This window comes from Bombina bombina, chromosome 5 (assembly GCF_027579735.1).
Source record: "Bombina bombina isolate aBomBom1 chromosome 5, aBomBom1.pri, whole genome shotgun sequence".
Classification (NCBI taxonomy): Eukaryota; Metazoa; Chordata; class Amphibia; order Anura; family Bombinatoridae; genus Bombina; species Bombina bombina.
The window spans coordinates 371,773,526-371,790,663 of record NC_069503.1 but is presented as its reverse complement, the minus strand read 5'-3'; the positions used below and the strand labels follow the sequence as shown (position 1 = coordinate 371,790,663).

Here is a 17,138-nt window from a genome sequence, read left to right as displayed (position 1 = left end):
GCTTAAATTGGGGATTTAAAGCTTCTATTACCCAGCAGGCTAGATATATAATTGGGGGCTAAAGGAAAAGATATGTGGACCCTAAGTAGAAGTATATGAGTACTAAATATTATTGTGTATTGCTCATAGTACAGATAGGTACCGTATTCTAAATAATATAGACACCCAATAGTACACCTCTTCAGATACACTTTACCTTTACAATATTCAGAGAGTATTAATTTACAGTCAATTTTAGTCAGTTTACTAAGAAGACCTTAAACTAAATAAAGTATCAAGAAAGCTGGCTATAACTTATACTGACAATAAGGGTATACATGTTTCCACCATAATAATTATTCAGAAAGTTTATCACAGTAACTAATCTCTAACTGGAATTCTAATATAAATTGGCTATTTAGAATCTAGTTTAACCAACAGCGTTTTTTTTTTCCCCCCGTTTTTTTCTCTCCAATTGATACCACTATATGTAGATTATTTTCTAATATATAAAAAGGAAGTCATATATAACATAGAAAACCCTCAAATAAGCCACCGATATAATACAATCTTATGTTTCACTGTTATAAGTTAGTACTTTGGGGTAATTCTTATGACAATATACATAGCGGATAGAGAGAATAGCCCTTTACTATGAGCAATTATCTAAGCCAGCCAAGAAAAACAGGAAATAAGCTGGACTTTGCGTTACTGTAATTTTTTTTTCTCAGTAATTTAGCCAGAGTAGTGTGGGTAACACTGTTCAATGATATATCCTTGGTGCCTGGATACATACCCAAACTCTGTAAAACTGCAAGAGTAGTGCCTATTCATAAAAGTGGGGAGTTAACCTTGGTTTCTAACTATCACCGTATATCATTGCTCCCAGTATTGTCAAAAATCTTAGAAAAATGCGTCCATACACAATTATGCGAGTATTACCAACTTTCTAACTATCTGACCCCTGATCAATCAGGTTTTCGACCAAATCACTCCACAACAACTGCCCTCCTAAAAGTTTGCAACGACATCCAAACTGGCATGGAACAAGGAGACCTAACTGGAGCTATTTTCCTTGATTTTGCTAAGGCTTTTGACACAGTGGACCACAACATACTACTGCTCAAACTAAAAAACTCTGGTATTGCTGATCGTCCGTTAACCTGGTTTAGATCATATGTATCGGATCGATCACAATATGTCTCTGTTTCTAACAGTGACTCCCTCCCTCTCTCAGTCAAGTGTGGTGTTACCCAAGGTTCCCTTCTCGGCCCCCTACTATTCACATTATTTATAAATGATTTGCCTAATGTCTGCAAATCCTCAACTGTACACATGTACGCAGACGACACGGTAATCTATGCAAAGAAATCTGATCTGCCGCAGCTTGAAGCAGTGCTCCAAGACCAGTTCACAGAGGTAGAAAAGTGGATCTCAAAAAACAAACTCTTCCTAAACACTGACAAAACTGTCACAATGATCTTTGGAACTGGGCCTAAATTACACAGATTACAAAATTCCCATCGACGCATCAAAACAAAATCCAATTGCACGCTTACCGCAGTCCACTCTTTCAAATACTTGGGTATGTTCTTAGACCCTAATCTATCTTTTGGCCTCCACATAGAAAAACTTGCATCTAAACTTTATCCAAAATTAGGTGCCCTGTACAGAAACAAATCTTGCCTCAGCCCTACAGTAAAGGAAAAGATTGTACAGCAAATGCTGATGCCTATCATGGATTATGGGTACATAGTATACGTACCTGCACCGCAAACTCACCTTAATAAACTTAATACATTGTATAACTCGTTCTGCCGCTTTGTGCTACAATGTAACTACAAGATCCACCATTGTGACATGCTAAAAGAACTAAACTGGCTGACGCTGGAATCTAGACGCACCCTCCATCTTTCCTGCCTTGTGTTTAAGTGCCTTTCTGGGAAGCTCCCACCCTACATGAGCAGAATGCTCTCCCCGGCTATTCCCACCTCCTATAACCTCCGATCCAGTACCAGCACATTATTTAGCTTGCCTCAAAACAAAAAGAAAGCAGCTCGATCCTCCTTTTCCTATCAAGCGCCACAGTTATGGAATGACCTTCCGCACACTTTCAAACCTTCCCCAAGCCTAATAACCTTTAAGAGATCCCTCTCTACATATCTCAAAACAGAATGCACCTGTCATGGTTGATTATATATTTCTTACCTGTTCTATGTAAAATATTTGCATCTATTGTGTATTATTATTGTACCCTATTGTATCAATGCAATGTTTTGTGGACCCAGGACATACTTTAAAACGAGAGAAATCTCAATGTATTCCTGGTAAAATATTTTATAAATAAATAAATATATCCAAGCGACAGAAATATAGTTTTGGTAATCAGCAAAGCGTCCTGTACAAATAGATTACAAGAAAGCTTTATCCATATAACAAGCGTCTCAGTTTATATACTCCTATATACTTCTTTGTTCGGTTACTGAATTCTAGTTATGATATACTTCCCATTTATTTTTCCTGCTTTATGTTCTTCTTTAGGTATAAAGTCATATGGTTTATCTCCAGGGAAATACCTAGCATTATCTATTCTGTAGCAATATCCATAAGAATTAGATACATACACAGCATATGTTTTTGTACCAAAGTGAGTGTCTTACAAGGGGACCAACAGGAACAGACCACTTCGATCCCATAAAAAATTACATGTGACACAGTTAACTTTTCTCAAGTCTTAGTCTGTATATTAGTAAAGTCCCATCCTTTCTTAGGTAAATAGCGTGTTTTAACTAGTCCTCTGATTAAGTATTGCAACTGTAACAAGTAACAGGTTGCCCTTGAACATGAATAAGGGTCGATCCTACCAACTTTTTTCACCTGATTACATATGTGATTGCTTCAGGAACATCGGTTACTCAGGTGCTGCCGCTGCTACCCTGGAGATCTCCTACCACTGTGGATATTATTCCCCAGTGGGCCGAAGCCTCAACAGAGACCGCAGTATAACCTGAAGCGATTCTTTCCTGACCATTTTTAGGTACTGCGTCAGGTGTCTTCCAGCTTTAACCGATTACAGGCATAGTTGAACCCTGGATCGATCCTCTGTGAGGGATTTCCGAAAGCAGATACTTGTGGCGTTGTAGTCCGTGTCTTCCAAGACGCCCTTGACGTCCACTGTCAGTAAGTTCACTCCCTACTGTGGCCGTAGCCTTGCCTAGGGATGCTGCAGGGGGGTGGATGTAACACGCCAACCTCGCGTGATTCTTGTCACGCCTCCACCACGTGTGATGACGTCTACCGGAAGTCACTCACCAGCATTTAGAATCTATTCTTGACCAAGATGCAAACAATTCTTATCTGTGTTAGAACCAGTATGCAGGTGCAGCCTGTCATTACCGACAATACCTATCTGTGGTGGAAGCAGTATACAAGTGCAGCCTGTCATTACCCACAAAACCTATCTGTGGTAGAAACAGAATGCAAGTGCAGCCTGTTATTACCCACAATACCTATCTGTGGTAGAAGCAGTATGCAAGTGCAGCCTGTCATTACCCACAATCCCTATCTGTGGTAGAAGCAGTATGCAAGTGCAGCCTGTCATTACCCACAATACCTATCTGTGGTGGAAGCAGTATGCAAGTGCAGCCTGTCATTACCCACAATACCTATCTGTGGTGGAAGCAGTATGCAAGTGCAGCCTGTCATTACCCACAATCCCTATCTGTGGTAGAAGCAGTATGCAAGTGCAGCCTGTCATTACCCACAATACCTAACTGTGGTAGAAGCAGTATACAAGTGCAGCCTGTTATTACCCACAATACCTATCTGTGGTAGAAGCAGTATACAAGTGCAGCCTGTTATTACCCACAATACCTATCTGTGGTAGAAACAGAATGCAAGTGCAGCCTATCATTACCCACAATACCTATCTGTGGTGGAAGCAGTATACAAGTGCAGCCTGTCATTACCCACAATACCTATCTGTGGTGGAAGCAGTATACAAGTGCAGCCTGTCATTACCGACAATACCTATCTGTGGTAGGAGCAGTATACAAGTGCAGCCTGTCATTACCCACAATACCTATCTGTGGTAGGAGCAGTATACAAGTGCAGCCTGTCATTACCCACAATACCTATCTGTGGTAGGAGCAGTATACAAGTGCAGCCTGTCATTACCGACAATACCTATCTGTGGTGGAAGCAGTATACAAGTGCAGCCTGTTATTACCCACAATACCTATCTGTGGTAGGAGCAGTATACAAGTGCAGCCTGTCATTACCGACAATACCTATCTGTGGTAGGAGCAGTATACAAGTGCAGCCTGTCATTACCGACAATACCTATCTGTGGTAGGAGCAGTATACAAGTGCAGCCTGTCATTACCCACAATCCCTATCTGTGGTAGAAGCAGTATACAAGTGCAGCCTGTCATTACCCACAATCCCTATCTGTGGTAGGAGCAGTATACAAGTGCAGCCTGTCATTACCCACAATCCCTATCTGTGGTAGGAGCAGTATACAAGTGCAGCCTGTCATTACCGACAATACCTATCTGTGGTAGAAGCAGTATACAAGTGCAGCCTGTCATTACCCACAATACCTATCTGTGGTAGGAGCAGTATACAAGTGCAGCCTGTCATTACCCACAATCCCTATCTGTGGTAGAAGCAGTATGCAAGTGCAACCTGTCATTACCCACAATACCTATCTGTGGTAGAAGCAGTATACAAGTGCAACCTGTCATTACCCACAATACCTATCTGTGGTGGAAGCAGTATACAAGTGCAGCCTGTCATTACCCACAATATCTGTGGTGGAAGCAGTATACAAGTGCAACCTGTCATTACCCACAATCCCTATCTGTGGTAGAAGCAGTATGCAAGTGCAGCCTGTCATTACCCACAATCCCTATCTGTGGTAGAAGCAGTATGCAAGTGCAGCCTGTCATTACCGACAATACCTATCTGTGGTAGAAGCAGTATGCAAGTGCAGCCTGTCATTACCCACAATACCTATCTGTGGTGGAAGCAGTATGCAAGTGCAGCCTGTCATTACCCACAATCCCTATCTGTGGTAGAAGCAGTATACAAGTGCAGCCTGTCATTACCCACAATACCTATCTGTGGTAGAAGCAGTATACAAGTGCAGCCTGTTATTACCCACAATACCTATCTGTGGTAGAAGCAGTATACAAGTGCAGCCTGTTATTACCCACAATACCTATCTGTGGTAGAAACAGAATGCAAGTGCAGCCTATCATTACCCACAATACCTATCTGTGGTGGAAGCAGTATACAAGTGCAGCCTGTCATTACCCACAATACCTATCTGTGGTGGAAGCAGTATACAAGTGCAGCCTGTCATTACCGACAATACCTATCTGTGGTAGAAGCAGTATACAAGTGCAGCCTGTCATTACCGACAATACCTATCTGTGGTAGGAGCAGTATACAAGTGCAGCCTGTCATTACCCACAATACCTATCTGTGGTAGGAGCAGTATACAAGTGCAGCCTGTCATTACCGACAATACCTATCTGTGGTAGGAGCAGTATACAAGTGCAGCCTGTCATTACCCACAATACCTATCTGTGGTAGGAGCAGTATACAAGTGCAGCCTGTCATTACCGACAATACCTATCTGTGGTGGAAGCAGTATACAAGTGCAGCCTGTTATTACCCACAATACCTATCTGTGGTAGGAGCAGTATACAAGTGCAGCCTGTCATTACCGACAATACCTATCTGTGGTAGGAGCAGTATACAAGTGCAGCCTGTCATTACCGACAATACCTATCTGTGGTAGGAGCAGTATACAAGTGCAGCCTGTCATTACCCACAATCCCTATCTGTGGTAGAAGCAGTATACAAGTGCAGCCTGTCATTACCCACAATCCCTATCTGTGGTAGGAGCAGTATACAAGTGCAGCCTGTCATTACCGACAATACCTATCTGTGGTAGAAGCAGTATACAAGTGCAGCCTGTCATTACCCACAATACCTATCTGTGGTAGGAGCAGTATACAAGTGCAGCCTGTCATTACCCACAATCCCTATCTGTGGTAGAAGCAGTATGCAAGTGCAACCTGTCATTACCCACAATACCTATCTGTGGTAGAAGCAGTATACAAGTGCAACCTGTCATTACCCACAATACCTATCTGTGGTGGAAGCAGTATACAAGTGCAGCCTGTCATTACCCACAATATCTGTGGTGGAAGCAGTATACAAGTGCAACCTGTCATTACCCACAATCCCTATCTGTGGTAGAAGCAGTATGCAAGTGCAGCCTGTCATTACCCACAATCCCTATCTGTGGTAGAAGCAGTATGCAAGTGCAGCCTGTCATTACCGACAATACCTATCTGTGGTAGAAGCAGTATGCAAGTGCAGCCTGTCATTACCCACAATACCTATCTGTGGTGGAAGCAGTATGCAAGTGCAGCCTGTCATTACCCACAATCCCTATCTGTGGTAGAAGCAGTATACAAGTGCAGCCTGTCATTACCCACAATACCTATCTGTGGTAGAAGCAGTATACAAGTGCAGCCTGTTATTACCCACAATACCTATCTGTGGTAGAAGCAGTATACAAGTGCAGCCTGTTATTACCCACAATACCTATCTGTGGTAGAAACAGAATGCAAGTGCAGCCTATCATTACCCACAATACCTATCTGTGGTGGAAGCAGTATACAAGTGCAGCCTGTCATTACCCACAATACCTATCTGTGGTGGAAGCAGTATACAAGTGCAGCCTGTCATTACCGACAATACCTATCTGTGGTAGAAGCAGTATACAAGTGCAGCCTGTCATTACCGACAATACCTATCTGTGGTAGGAGCAGTATACAAGTGCAGCCTGTCATTACCCACAATACCTATCTGTGGTAGGAGCAGTATACAAGTGCAGCCTGTCATTACCGACAATACCTATCTGTGGTAGGAGCAGTATACAAGTGCAGCCTGTCATTACCCACAATACCTATCTGTGGTAGGAGCAGTATACAAGTGCAGCCTGTCATTACCGACAATACCTATCTGTGGTGGAAGCAGTATACAAGTGCAGCCTGTCATTACCGACAATACCTATCTGTGGTAGAAGCAGTATACAAGTGCAGCCTGTCATTACCCACAATACCTATCTGTGGTAGGAGCAGTATACAAGTGCAGCCTGTCATTACCCACAATCCCTATCTGTGGTAGAAGCAGTATGCAAGTGCAACCTGTCATTACCCACAATACCTATCTGTGGTAGAAGCAGTATACAAGTGCAACCTGTCATTACCCACAATACCTATCTGTGGTGGAAGCAGTATACAAGTGCAGCCTGTCATTACCCACAATATCTGTGGTGGAAGCAGTATACAAGTGCAACCTGTCATTACCCACAATCCCTATCTGTGGTAGAAGCAGTATGCAAGTGCAGCCTGTCATTACCCAGAATACCTATCTGTGGTAGAAACAGAATGCAAGTGCAGCCTGTCATTACCTACAATACCTATCTGTGGTAGAAGCAGTATGCAAGTGCAGCCTGTTATTACCCAGAATACCTATCTGTGGTAGAAACAGAATGCAAGTGCAGCCTGTCATTACCTACAATACCTATCTGTGGTAGAAGCAGTATGCAAGTGCAGCCTGTTATTACCCACAATACCTATCTGTGGTTGAAGCAGTATGCAAGTGCAGCCTGTCATTACCCACAATCCCTATCTGTGGTAGAAGCAGTATGCAAGTGCAGCCTGTCATTACCCACAATACCTATCTGTGGTAGAAGCAGTATGCAAGTGCAGCCTGTTATTACCCACAATACCTATCTGTGGTAGAAGCAGTATGCAAGTGCAACCTTTCATTACCCACAATACCGATCTGTGGTGGAAGCAGTATACAAGTGCAGCCTGTCATTACCCACAATACCTATCTGTGGTGGAAGCAGTATACAAGTGCAGCCTGTTATTACCCACAATACCTATCTGTGGTGGAAGCAGTATACAAGTGCAGCCTATCATTACCCACAATACCTATCTGTGGTAGAAGCAGTATACAAGTGCAGCCTGTCATTACCCACAATCCCTATCTGTGGTAGAAGCAGTATGCAAGTGCAGCCTGTCATTACCCACAATCCCTATCTGTGGTAGAAACAGAATGCAAGTGCAGCCTGTCATTACCGACAATACCTATCTGTGGTAGGAGCAGTATACAAGTGCAGCCTGTCATTACCTACAATACCTATCTGTGGTGGAAGCAGTATACAAGTGCAGCCTGTCATTACCTACAATACCTATCTGTGGTGGAAGCAGTATACAAGTGCAGCCTGTCATTACCGACAATACCTATCTGTGGTGGAAGCAGTATACAAGTGCAGCCTGTTATTACCCACAATAGCTATCTGTGGTGGAAGCAGTATACAAGTGCAGCCTATCATTACCCACAATACCTATCTGTGGTAGAAGCAGTATACAAGTGCAGCCTGTCATTACCCACAATACCTATCTGTGGTAGAACCAGTATGCAAGTGCAGCCTGTTATTACCCACAATACCTATCAGTGGTGCTGATTTAATGTTTTAGTGAGCAAAATACTTAATTAGCTCATCCCATTTTCAGCCAAGCATAATGAATATAGGGCTAGATTACAAGTGGAGTGCAAAATATCGCTTTAGGGAAAGCAATATTTGCGCTCCATTTAGTAATACCAGCGCTGGTATTCCAAGTGAGGTGCAATGTGAGCTTCCATAGGCTCCAATAGGAGACTAGTTCTCATTCCGTCAGACACAGCATGAGAAACTAGCGCAGCAAAAGGGGTAAATTGCGCATTGATGGGAAGCAGATTTTAAATACATATGTATATGCTTATATATATATATATATATATTTATATATATATATATATATATATATATATATATATATATATATATATATTTACAAGGAACATACAGTTCCCCATAGACCACAATGTAAAGGCACTTTTTTTTCTAACACCACTTACCCGCCAACTAAAAAATGCTTAGTGCGTTTTTTTTTTTTAATTTTTTAAAAGATGCTAATATTTTTGTATTTATTAAAGCCACTACACAATTTATTTTGGGGGCAATTGGGGGACATTTTAAAAATTAATACTTCATACTGAAAGTTCCTTTATTTGTCTGCAGCGTTGTCTGCAGCACTTCAGGCGGCCCACGTCAGCAGCTATTTTGCTGTGAGGTGATCTTAGCAAATAGTGTGCTAGCTATCCAGCATAATGGCAGCTGGCCCGCATGGCTATTGGCTAAGAGGTGGAAACGTCACCTCACAGCAAAATAGCATTCTGCCGTGGGCCGACTGAGCTGCTCAGCGTGGTGAACGCTTGAGACAAATAAAGGAACGATCAGCATGAAGTATTTTATGCTTCATGACTAAAAGTCCACTTTATTTCTTCCACTGGTAAATCCTAGGATTTACTATCACTTTAATCAACTGAACATACATTGCTTTGATAATCTAAATCTTTAAACTGCTACATATTGATTTAGTAACTTTTATAGTTGTTAATGTGTTCCTAAGTGTTTTTACTCATGTGTTCTATTTCACAAACACCTGATCTATGTCTAAAGCTGATCTATAGAAGTGAACAGCATTATCATACACTAATGCGAAGCCATTTATTTTAAGCCGTGTATTCACAGTCATAATAACCTTCTGTACTTTTACATACAAGATGATGAGATGAAATTGCTCTGACACTATAATGACAGTCTGGGATATAGAATTCCTGCTGTTATTAAAACAAATAAATAAGAGAAAGATTGTTGTTTTGTTTCCCATCAGTGACAATAATAATATGTTGGACTATTTGTAATGCTTTTATCCAAGCTCACCAAAACAATATAATGATTTTGGGAGAAAAAGACAGCAGCTGCACCCATAAAAACACATTAAACAGGTCTTTTGTTCTGTGCAGTTCACGTCTCAATGAATTGATTCTGTCAACAGTGGATAAGGACAAGCTTTTGGATACGTACCAGTCTAGGGACTAAACTACTGCACCTGCTTTAGCTCTACTGCACTTATCACTTAGAAATAACCCTTTCACGGCCAAAGTGAAAAATTATTATCATACCCATCAACATACGGCAAATAAACGTGCACAGCATCATGTGTTATTAGGCAGATTAAGAAACCAAATTTGGTTTATAAATATTTTAATGGGCATAGAAGTCAGAATTTAACTTACAAGATCCACAGAGCATGGAAATAAAACCTAAAAGAAATAAGTATATTTCCTAATAGCAGTAAACATTATTGGTTTTTTAATTGTACACTGTCTGAAGTATGGAAGTTACCAGTTTCTTTAAAGGGACATAATACTCATATGCTAAATCACTTGAAACTGATGCACCATAACTGTAAAAAGCTGACAGGAAAATATCACCTGAGCATCTTTATGTAAAAAAGGAAGATATTTTACCTCACAATCTCCTCAGCTCAGCAGAGAAAGTTCTGTGTAAAAAGTTATACTAAGCGGTTGCTCAGCTGCAGGTAAAAAAATAAATAATTAAGAAATGAACAGCAGTCAATCAGCATCAACAGTGCTGAGGTCATGAACTCTTTTACTGTGATCTCATGAGATTTCACTTAACTCTCATGAGATTTCATAGTAAACTTCCTTAAACTGAATAGGGAAATAACATGAGAGTGCACAAGGCTCAATCCTTCGGCTGTCTCGGGACAGAAATACTGATTTGCTGCATGGAAGTCCTTTACAATGGGATGTGGCTACTGAGGAACTTTTGAGGTAAAATATCTTTCTTTTTTACATCGAGATGTTCAGGTGATATTTTCTAGAGAGCTTTTTACAGCTATGCTGCATCACTTTCAAGTGTTTCAACATTTGGGTATCATGGCCCTTTAAGTGATTGGCATCATTATTAAAGGTTTCTATTGCACACACTGCAAAACTATTCAAATTGATTATCTGTAAGGTATAGAAAGACATGAGAAGCAAAACGAACTTTGCACTGAGCATATTTTTCCATATATTAGTTTTACTTTTTTTCCTTTTTATACATTAGATTTTGGTATAATTTTTTTGCACCATATATATTTTTAACACAGTTGAATTGCAGTATCTGATAATAGATAGAGCGAGACACTTGTGTACCTTGGAGATATTGCAGGCTCGGTTCCAGACCACCGCAATTAAACGAATATAGCAATAAAGTGAGTTACACTCATTTTTTTATTCCCCAGTGCATATAGAAGTTACAGTCGTATGCAAATGTTTAGGCACCCCTGACAATTTCCATGATTTTCATTTATAAATAATTGGGTGTTTGGATCAGCAATTTCATTTTGATCTATCAAATAACTGAAGGACACAGTAAGATTTCAGTAATGAAATGAGGTTTATTGGATTAACAGAAAATGTGCAATATGCATCAAAACGAAATTAGACAGGTGCATAAATTTGGGCACCCCAACAGAAATATTGCATCTATATTTAGTAGAGCCTCCTTTAGCAGAAATAACAGCCTCTAGACGCTTCCTAAAGCCTGTAATGAGTGTCTGGATTCTGGATGAAGGTATTTTGGACCATTCTTCCTTGCAGAACATCTCCAGTTCAGTTAGGTTTGATGGTTGCCGAGTATGGACAGCCCGCTTCAAATCACCCCACAGATTTTCAATTATATTCAGGTCTGGGGACTGGGATGGCCATTCCAGAACATTGTACTTGTTCCTCTGCATAAATGTCAGAATAGATTTTGAGCAGTGTTTTGGGTCGTTGTCTTGTTGAAATATCCAGCTCCGGCGTAACTTCAACTTTGTGACTGACTCCTCAACATTATCCTCAAGTATCTGCTGATATTGAGTTGAATCCATGCGAACCTCAACTTTAACAAGATTCCCAGTACCGGCACTGGCCACACAGCCCCACAGCATGATGGAACATCCACCAAATTTTACTGTGGCTAGCAAGTGTTTGCCTTGGAATGCTGTGTTCTTTTGCCGCCATGCATAATGCCTCTTGTTATGACCAAATAACTCAATCTTTGTTTCATCAGTCCACAGCACCTTCTTCCAAAATGAAGCTGGCTTGTCCAAATGTGCATTTGGATACCTCAAGCGACACTGTTTGTGACGTGTGTGCAGAAAAGGCTTCTTCCACATCACTCTCCCATACGCTGAATTGTTAAACGATGCACAGTGACACCATCTGCAGCAAGATGATGTTGTAGGTCTTTGGAGGTGGTCTGTGGGCTGTTTTTGACCGTTCTCACCATCCTTTGCCTTTGCCTCTCAGATATTTTACTTCTGGCCTTAACAAGAACTGTACCTGTGGTCTTCCATTTCCTCACAGTGGACACTGACAGCTTAAATCTCTGTGATAGTTTTTTGTAGCCTTCCCCATAACCATAATGTTGAACAATCTTTGTTTTCAGGTCATTTTAGAGTTGTTTTGAGGCCCCCATGTTGCCACTCTTCAGAGGAGAGTCAAAGAGAACAACAACTTGCGATTGGCCACCTTAAATACCTTTTCTCATGATTGGATGCACCGGTCTATGAAGTTCAAGGCTTAATGGGCTCACCAAACCAATTGTGTGTTCCAATTAATCAGTGCTAGGTAGTTACAGGTATTCAAATCAACAAAATGACAAGGGTGCCCAAATCTATGCACCATATTGCACATTTTCTGTTAATCCAATAAACCTCATTTCACCACTGAAATATTACTGTGTCCTTCAGTTATTTGATAGATCAAAATGAAATTGCTGATCCAAACACCCAATTATTTATAAATGAAATTCATGGAAATTGTCAGGGGTGCCTAAACTTTTGCATACGACTGTACATTTATTACACTATATGCTGTAGCCATTTAAGTGTGCAATAGCATTATGTCTAAAAAAAACAATTATGTACATGCCTTCATTAAAAAATACTTTCTTGCTAAAAAATGCTAACCAGCATCTTAGCCTTCAGTGATAATCTTTTTGTTAGTGGTACGTATTTATAGGTGTGTATACATGTGTATTTATGTGTTTATATTTGTATATATGTTGGAAAAATGGTGCCGATAGACTTGCTCAATACATGGTTGCCACGAACCTTCAATTTGTAAAAAAAGCAATATCTGCGAAGCACAATAAAATGAGGTATGCCTGCAGATACAAAATGAGGCACTGCAGTAGATGCAGAGCGATACACTGCAGTAGATGCAGAGCAAGAGACTGCAGTAGATACAAATTGTGGGACCACAGTCGATAAAGAGCGAGGCACTGCGGTAGATACAAAGTGTGGCACTGCAGTAGTTCCAAGTCGAGGCAATACAGTAGGTGCAGAACGAGGCACTGCAGGAGATACAGAGCAAGGCACTGCAGGAGATGCAGAGCAAGGCACTGCAGGAGATACAGAGCAAAACATTGCAGTAGATACATAGTGAGGCACTGCAGTAGATACACAGCGAGGCACTGCAGTAGGTGCAGAGCGAGGCACTGCAGGAGATACAGAGCGAGGCACTGCAGGAGATACAGAGCGAGGCACTGCAGTAGAAACAGAGTTTAGGCACTGCAGTAGATACAGAGCAAGACATTGCGGTAGATACACAGTGAGGCACTGCAGTAGATACACAGCAAGGCACTGCAGTAGATACAGAGCAAGACATTGCGGTAGATACAAAATGAGGCACTGCAGTAGATACACAGTGAGGCACTGCAGTAGATACACAGCAAGGCACTGCAGTAGATACAGAGCAAGACATTGCGGTAGATGCAAAGCGAGGCACTGCAGTAGATAGAGCGAGGCACTGCAGTAGATACACAGCAAGGCACTGCAGTAGATACAGAGCAAGACATTGCGGTAGATACAAAGCGAGGCACTGCAGTAGATAGAGCGAGGCACTGCAGTAGATACAGAGGGAGGCACTGGGGTAGATACACAGCGAAGCACTGCAGTAGATAAAGAGCGAGACATTGCGGTAGATACACAGTGAGGCACTGCAGTAGATACACAGCGAAACACTGCAGTAGGTGCAGAGCGAGGCACTGCAGGAGATACAGAGCGAGGCACTGCAGGAGATACAAAGTTAGGCATTGCAGTAGATACAGAGCAAGACATTGCGGTAGATACACAGTGAGGCACTGCAGTAGATACACAGTGAGGCACTGCAGTAGATACACAGTGATGCACTGCAGTAGATACACAGCGAGGCACTGCAGTAGGTGCAGAGCGAGGCACTGCAGTAGGTGCAGAACGAGGCACTGCAGGAGATACACAGCGAGGCACTGCAGTAGATACAAAGTTAGGCACTGCAGTAGATAAAGAGCAAGACATTGCGGTAGATACACAGTGAGGCACTGCAGTATATACACAGCGAGGCACTGCGGTAGATACAAAGCAAGACATTGCGGTAGATACACAGCGAGGCACTGCAGTAGATACAGAGCAAGACATTGCGGTAGATACAAAGTGAGGCACTGCAGTAGATACACAGCGAGGCACTGCAGTAGATGCAGAGGGAGGCACTGGGGTAGATACACAGCGAAGCACTGCAGTAGATAAAGAGCGAGACATTGCGGTAGATACACAGTGAGGCACTGCAGTAGATACACAGCGAGACACTGCAGGAGATACAGAGCGAGGCACTGCAGTAGATACAAAGTTAGGCATTGCAGTAGATACAGAGCTAGGCATTGCAGTAGATACAGAGCAAGACATTGCGGTAGATACACAGTGAGGCACTGCAGTAAATACACAGTGAGGCACTGCAGTAGATACACAGCGAGGCACTGCAGTAGGTGCAGAGCGAGGCACTGCAGGAGATACACAGCGAGGCACTGCAGTAGATACAAAGTTGGGCACTGCAGTAGATAAAGAGCAAGACATTGCGGTAGATACACAGTGAGGCACTGCAGTAGATACACAGCGAGGCACTGCAGTAGATACAGAGCAAGACATTGCGGTAGATACACAGCGAGGCACTGCAGTAGATACAGAGCAAGACATTGCGGTAGATACAAAGTGAGGCATTGCAGTAGATACACAGCGAGGCCCTGCAGGAGATACAGAGTTAGGCACTGCAGTAGATACAGAGCAAGACATTGCAGTAGATACAAAGCGAGGCACTGCAGTAGATACAGAGCAAGACATTGCGGTAGATACAAAGTGAGGCACTGCAGTAGATACACAGCGAGGCACTGCAGTAGATACAGAGCAAGACATTGCGGTAGATACAAAGTGAGGCACTGCAGTAGATACACAGTGAGGCTCTGCAGTAGATACAGAGCAAGACATTGCGGTAGATACACAGTGAGGCACTGCAGTAGATACAGAGCGAGGCAATGCAGTAAATACACAGTGAGGCACTGCAGTAGATACACAGTGAGGCACTGCAGTAGATACAGAGCAAGACATTGCGGTAGATACACAGTGAGGCACTTCAGTAGATACAGAGCAAGACATTGCGCTAGATACAAAGTGAGGCACTGCAGTAGATACACAGCGAGGCACTGAAGGAGATACAGAGTTAGGCACTGCAGTAGATACAGAGCAAGACATTGCGCTAGATACAAAGTGAGGCACTGCAGTAGATACACAGCGAGGCACTGCAGAAGATATAGAGTTAGGCACTGCAGTAGATACAGAGCAAGACATTGCGGTAGATACAAAGCGAGGCACTGCAGTAGATACACAGTGAGGCACTGTACAACAGAGCCCTAATCTAAAATCTTGCTCTGCATCTGAACACTTTACACTCACATGTATGAATTCTGGTATCTAAAAAAAAACTATATATTTTGCTTATTATTTTTTTATTTCTTGTCATGCAGGATGACAGTGAGCAAGGTATGGCATTTCCTTTAAGAACGGATAAGCCTTGAGAAACACAAAACCATTTCTATTGAAACGCCAACATAAATATTTTAAAAAGATGCCTAATGCGAGAAGGGAGTGGATTACAATATATAACAGAAGTGGTTCAAGCTCCACTAGCCAGATCCTAGTATCCTAAGATATCATATTCACACACAGCATTAGAAAAGCAGGCAAAAAGCTCAGAAGTTTCCTTTTTTTAACCAAGCGTTTCTGTAGACGTGTTTGATGATAATTAGCGAAAAAAATCCTTCAAACCTTTTTAAGCCTATTGCAATGTCAGCAATAAGATGCTGAAGCCCACTGTAGTATTCAAGGGGTTAATGGGACATAGTGCAATGTACCATAATCCAAGGAGTTAAAGGGATACGTGCAAAAAAGAAATGGCTCTAATGTGTTAGTGCATATTACTATTGCACTGTTGCTTGCATATAACTATGTGTTTCACACTTTTGCATAAGTTAAACACATAGTTAAAATAAGATCCAGAGAATTAATGCACTACTGGGAAATAGCTGAAAAAATCTGGTGAGACAATGACTAGAGACATGTTTATAGAAAACAATCATCGGTTGTGTTTTGCTGATGCTGATCCTATCTAGGTATGCTTTTCAACAAAGGATTCCAAGAAAACAAAGTTGAAATTTTATAATAGAGTAAATTGAAAAGTTTCTTAAAGGGCCATAAATAATGATAACATTTGCATGGTCTAATTTGTTAGAGCATGTTATTGTATCACTATTAATCCTGCATTGCTGTGTCTAACCTCTGTAAATTGATTAAACACACAGCTAAAGTACCATTTCACATTTTCACATAATCATTTCACGTAATCACACGACCTAGGTGTGCGACTACCACTGCTGATTGGGACAGTGGTAGTTTCTGTTGAGGACCAGCGGTGCTCTGTGGCTCTCGAGAGGTACTTTATTTGTTTATACCCTTTTTAAGGGTTTAAACACATAGCAATGCAGTGTTGACTGTGATAAAATGACATGCTCTAACAATTTAGAACATGCTTTTTTTTTATTATCTTTTTTTAGTGTCAACATTTTCTCACAGTTTTAACTTCGCTCATTTTGATTGGCTCATTACAGGAGTAGGCATACTTTTCATAATATTGAAACATATTGCTCAACTTTTTTATTTTTATCTTGAGTTATATGCTAAAAACCAGTTTGGTATTTTGAAAAGTTGCAACATCTTTTAAAGACAGTATTGGTTAATTAAATTAATTCTCCAGCTTATAAAGCCTGCAGGATATAATATTGTAACCATGTTACAGATAAAAGTACTTATTCTCAAGGC

At 41.5% G+C, this 17,138-nt stretch overlaps 1 protein-coding gene across 1 annotated transcript in view; it reads right to left on the bottom strand.

Moving 5' to 3' along the window:
- Positions 1-17,138, bottom strand: part of CHN2 (chimerin 2) — a 964,914-nt gene that overhangs the window by 64,453 nt on the left and 883,323 nt on the right. The window lies entirely within an intron of this gene.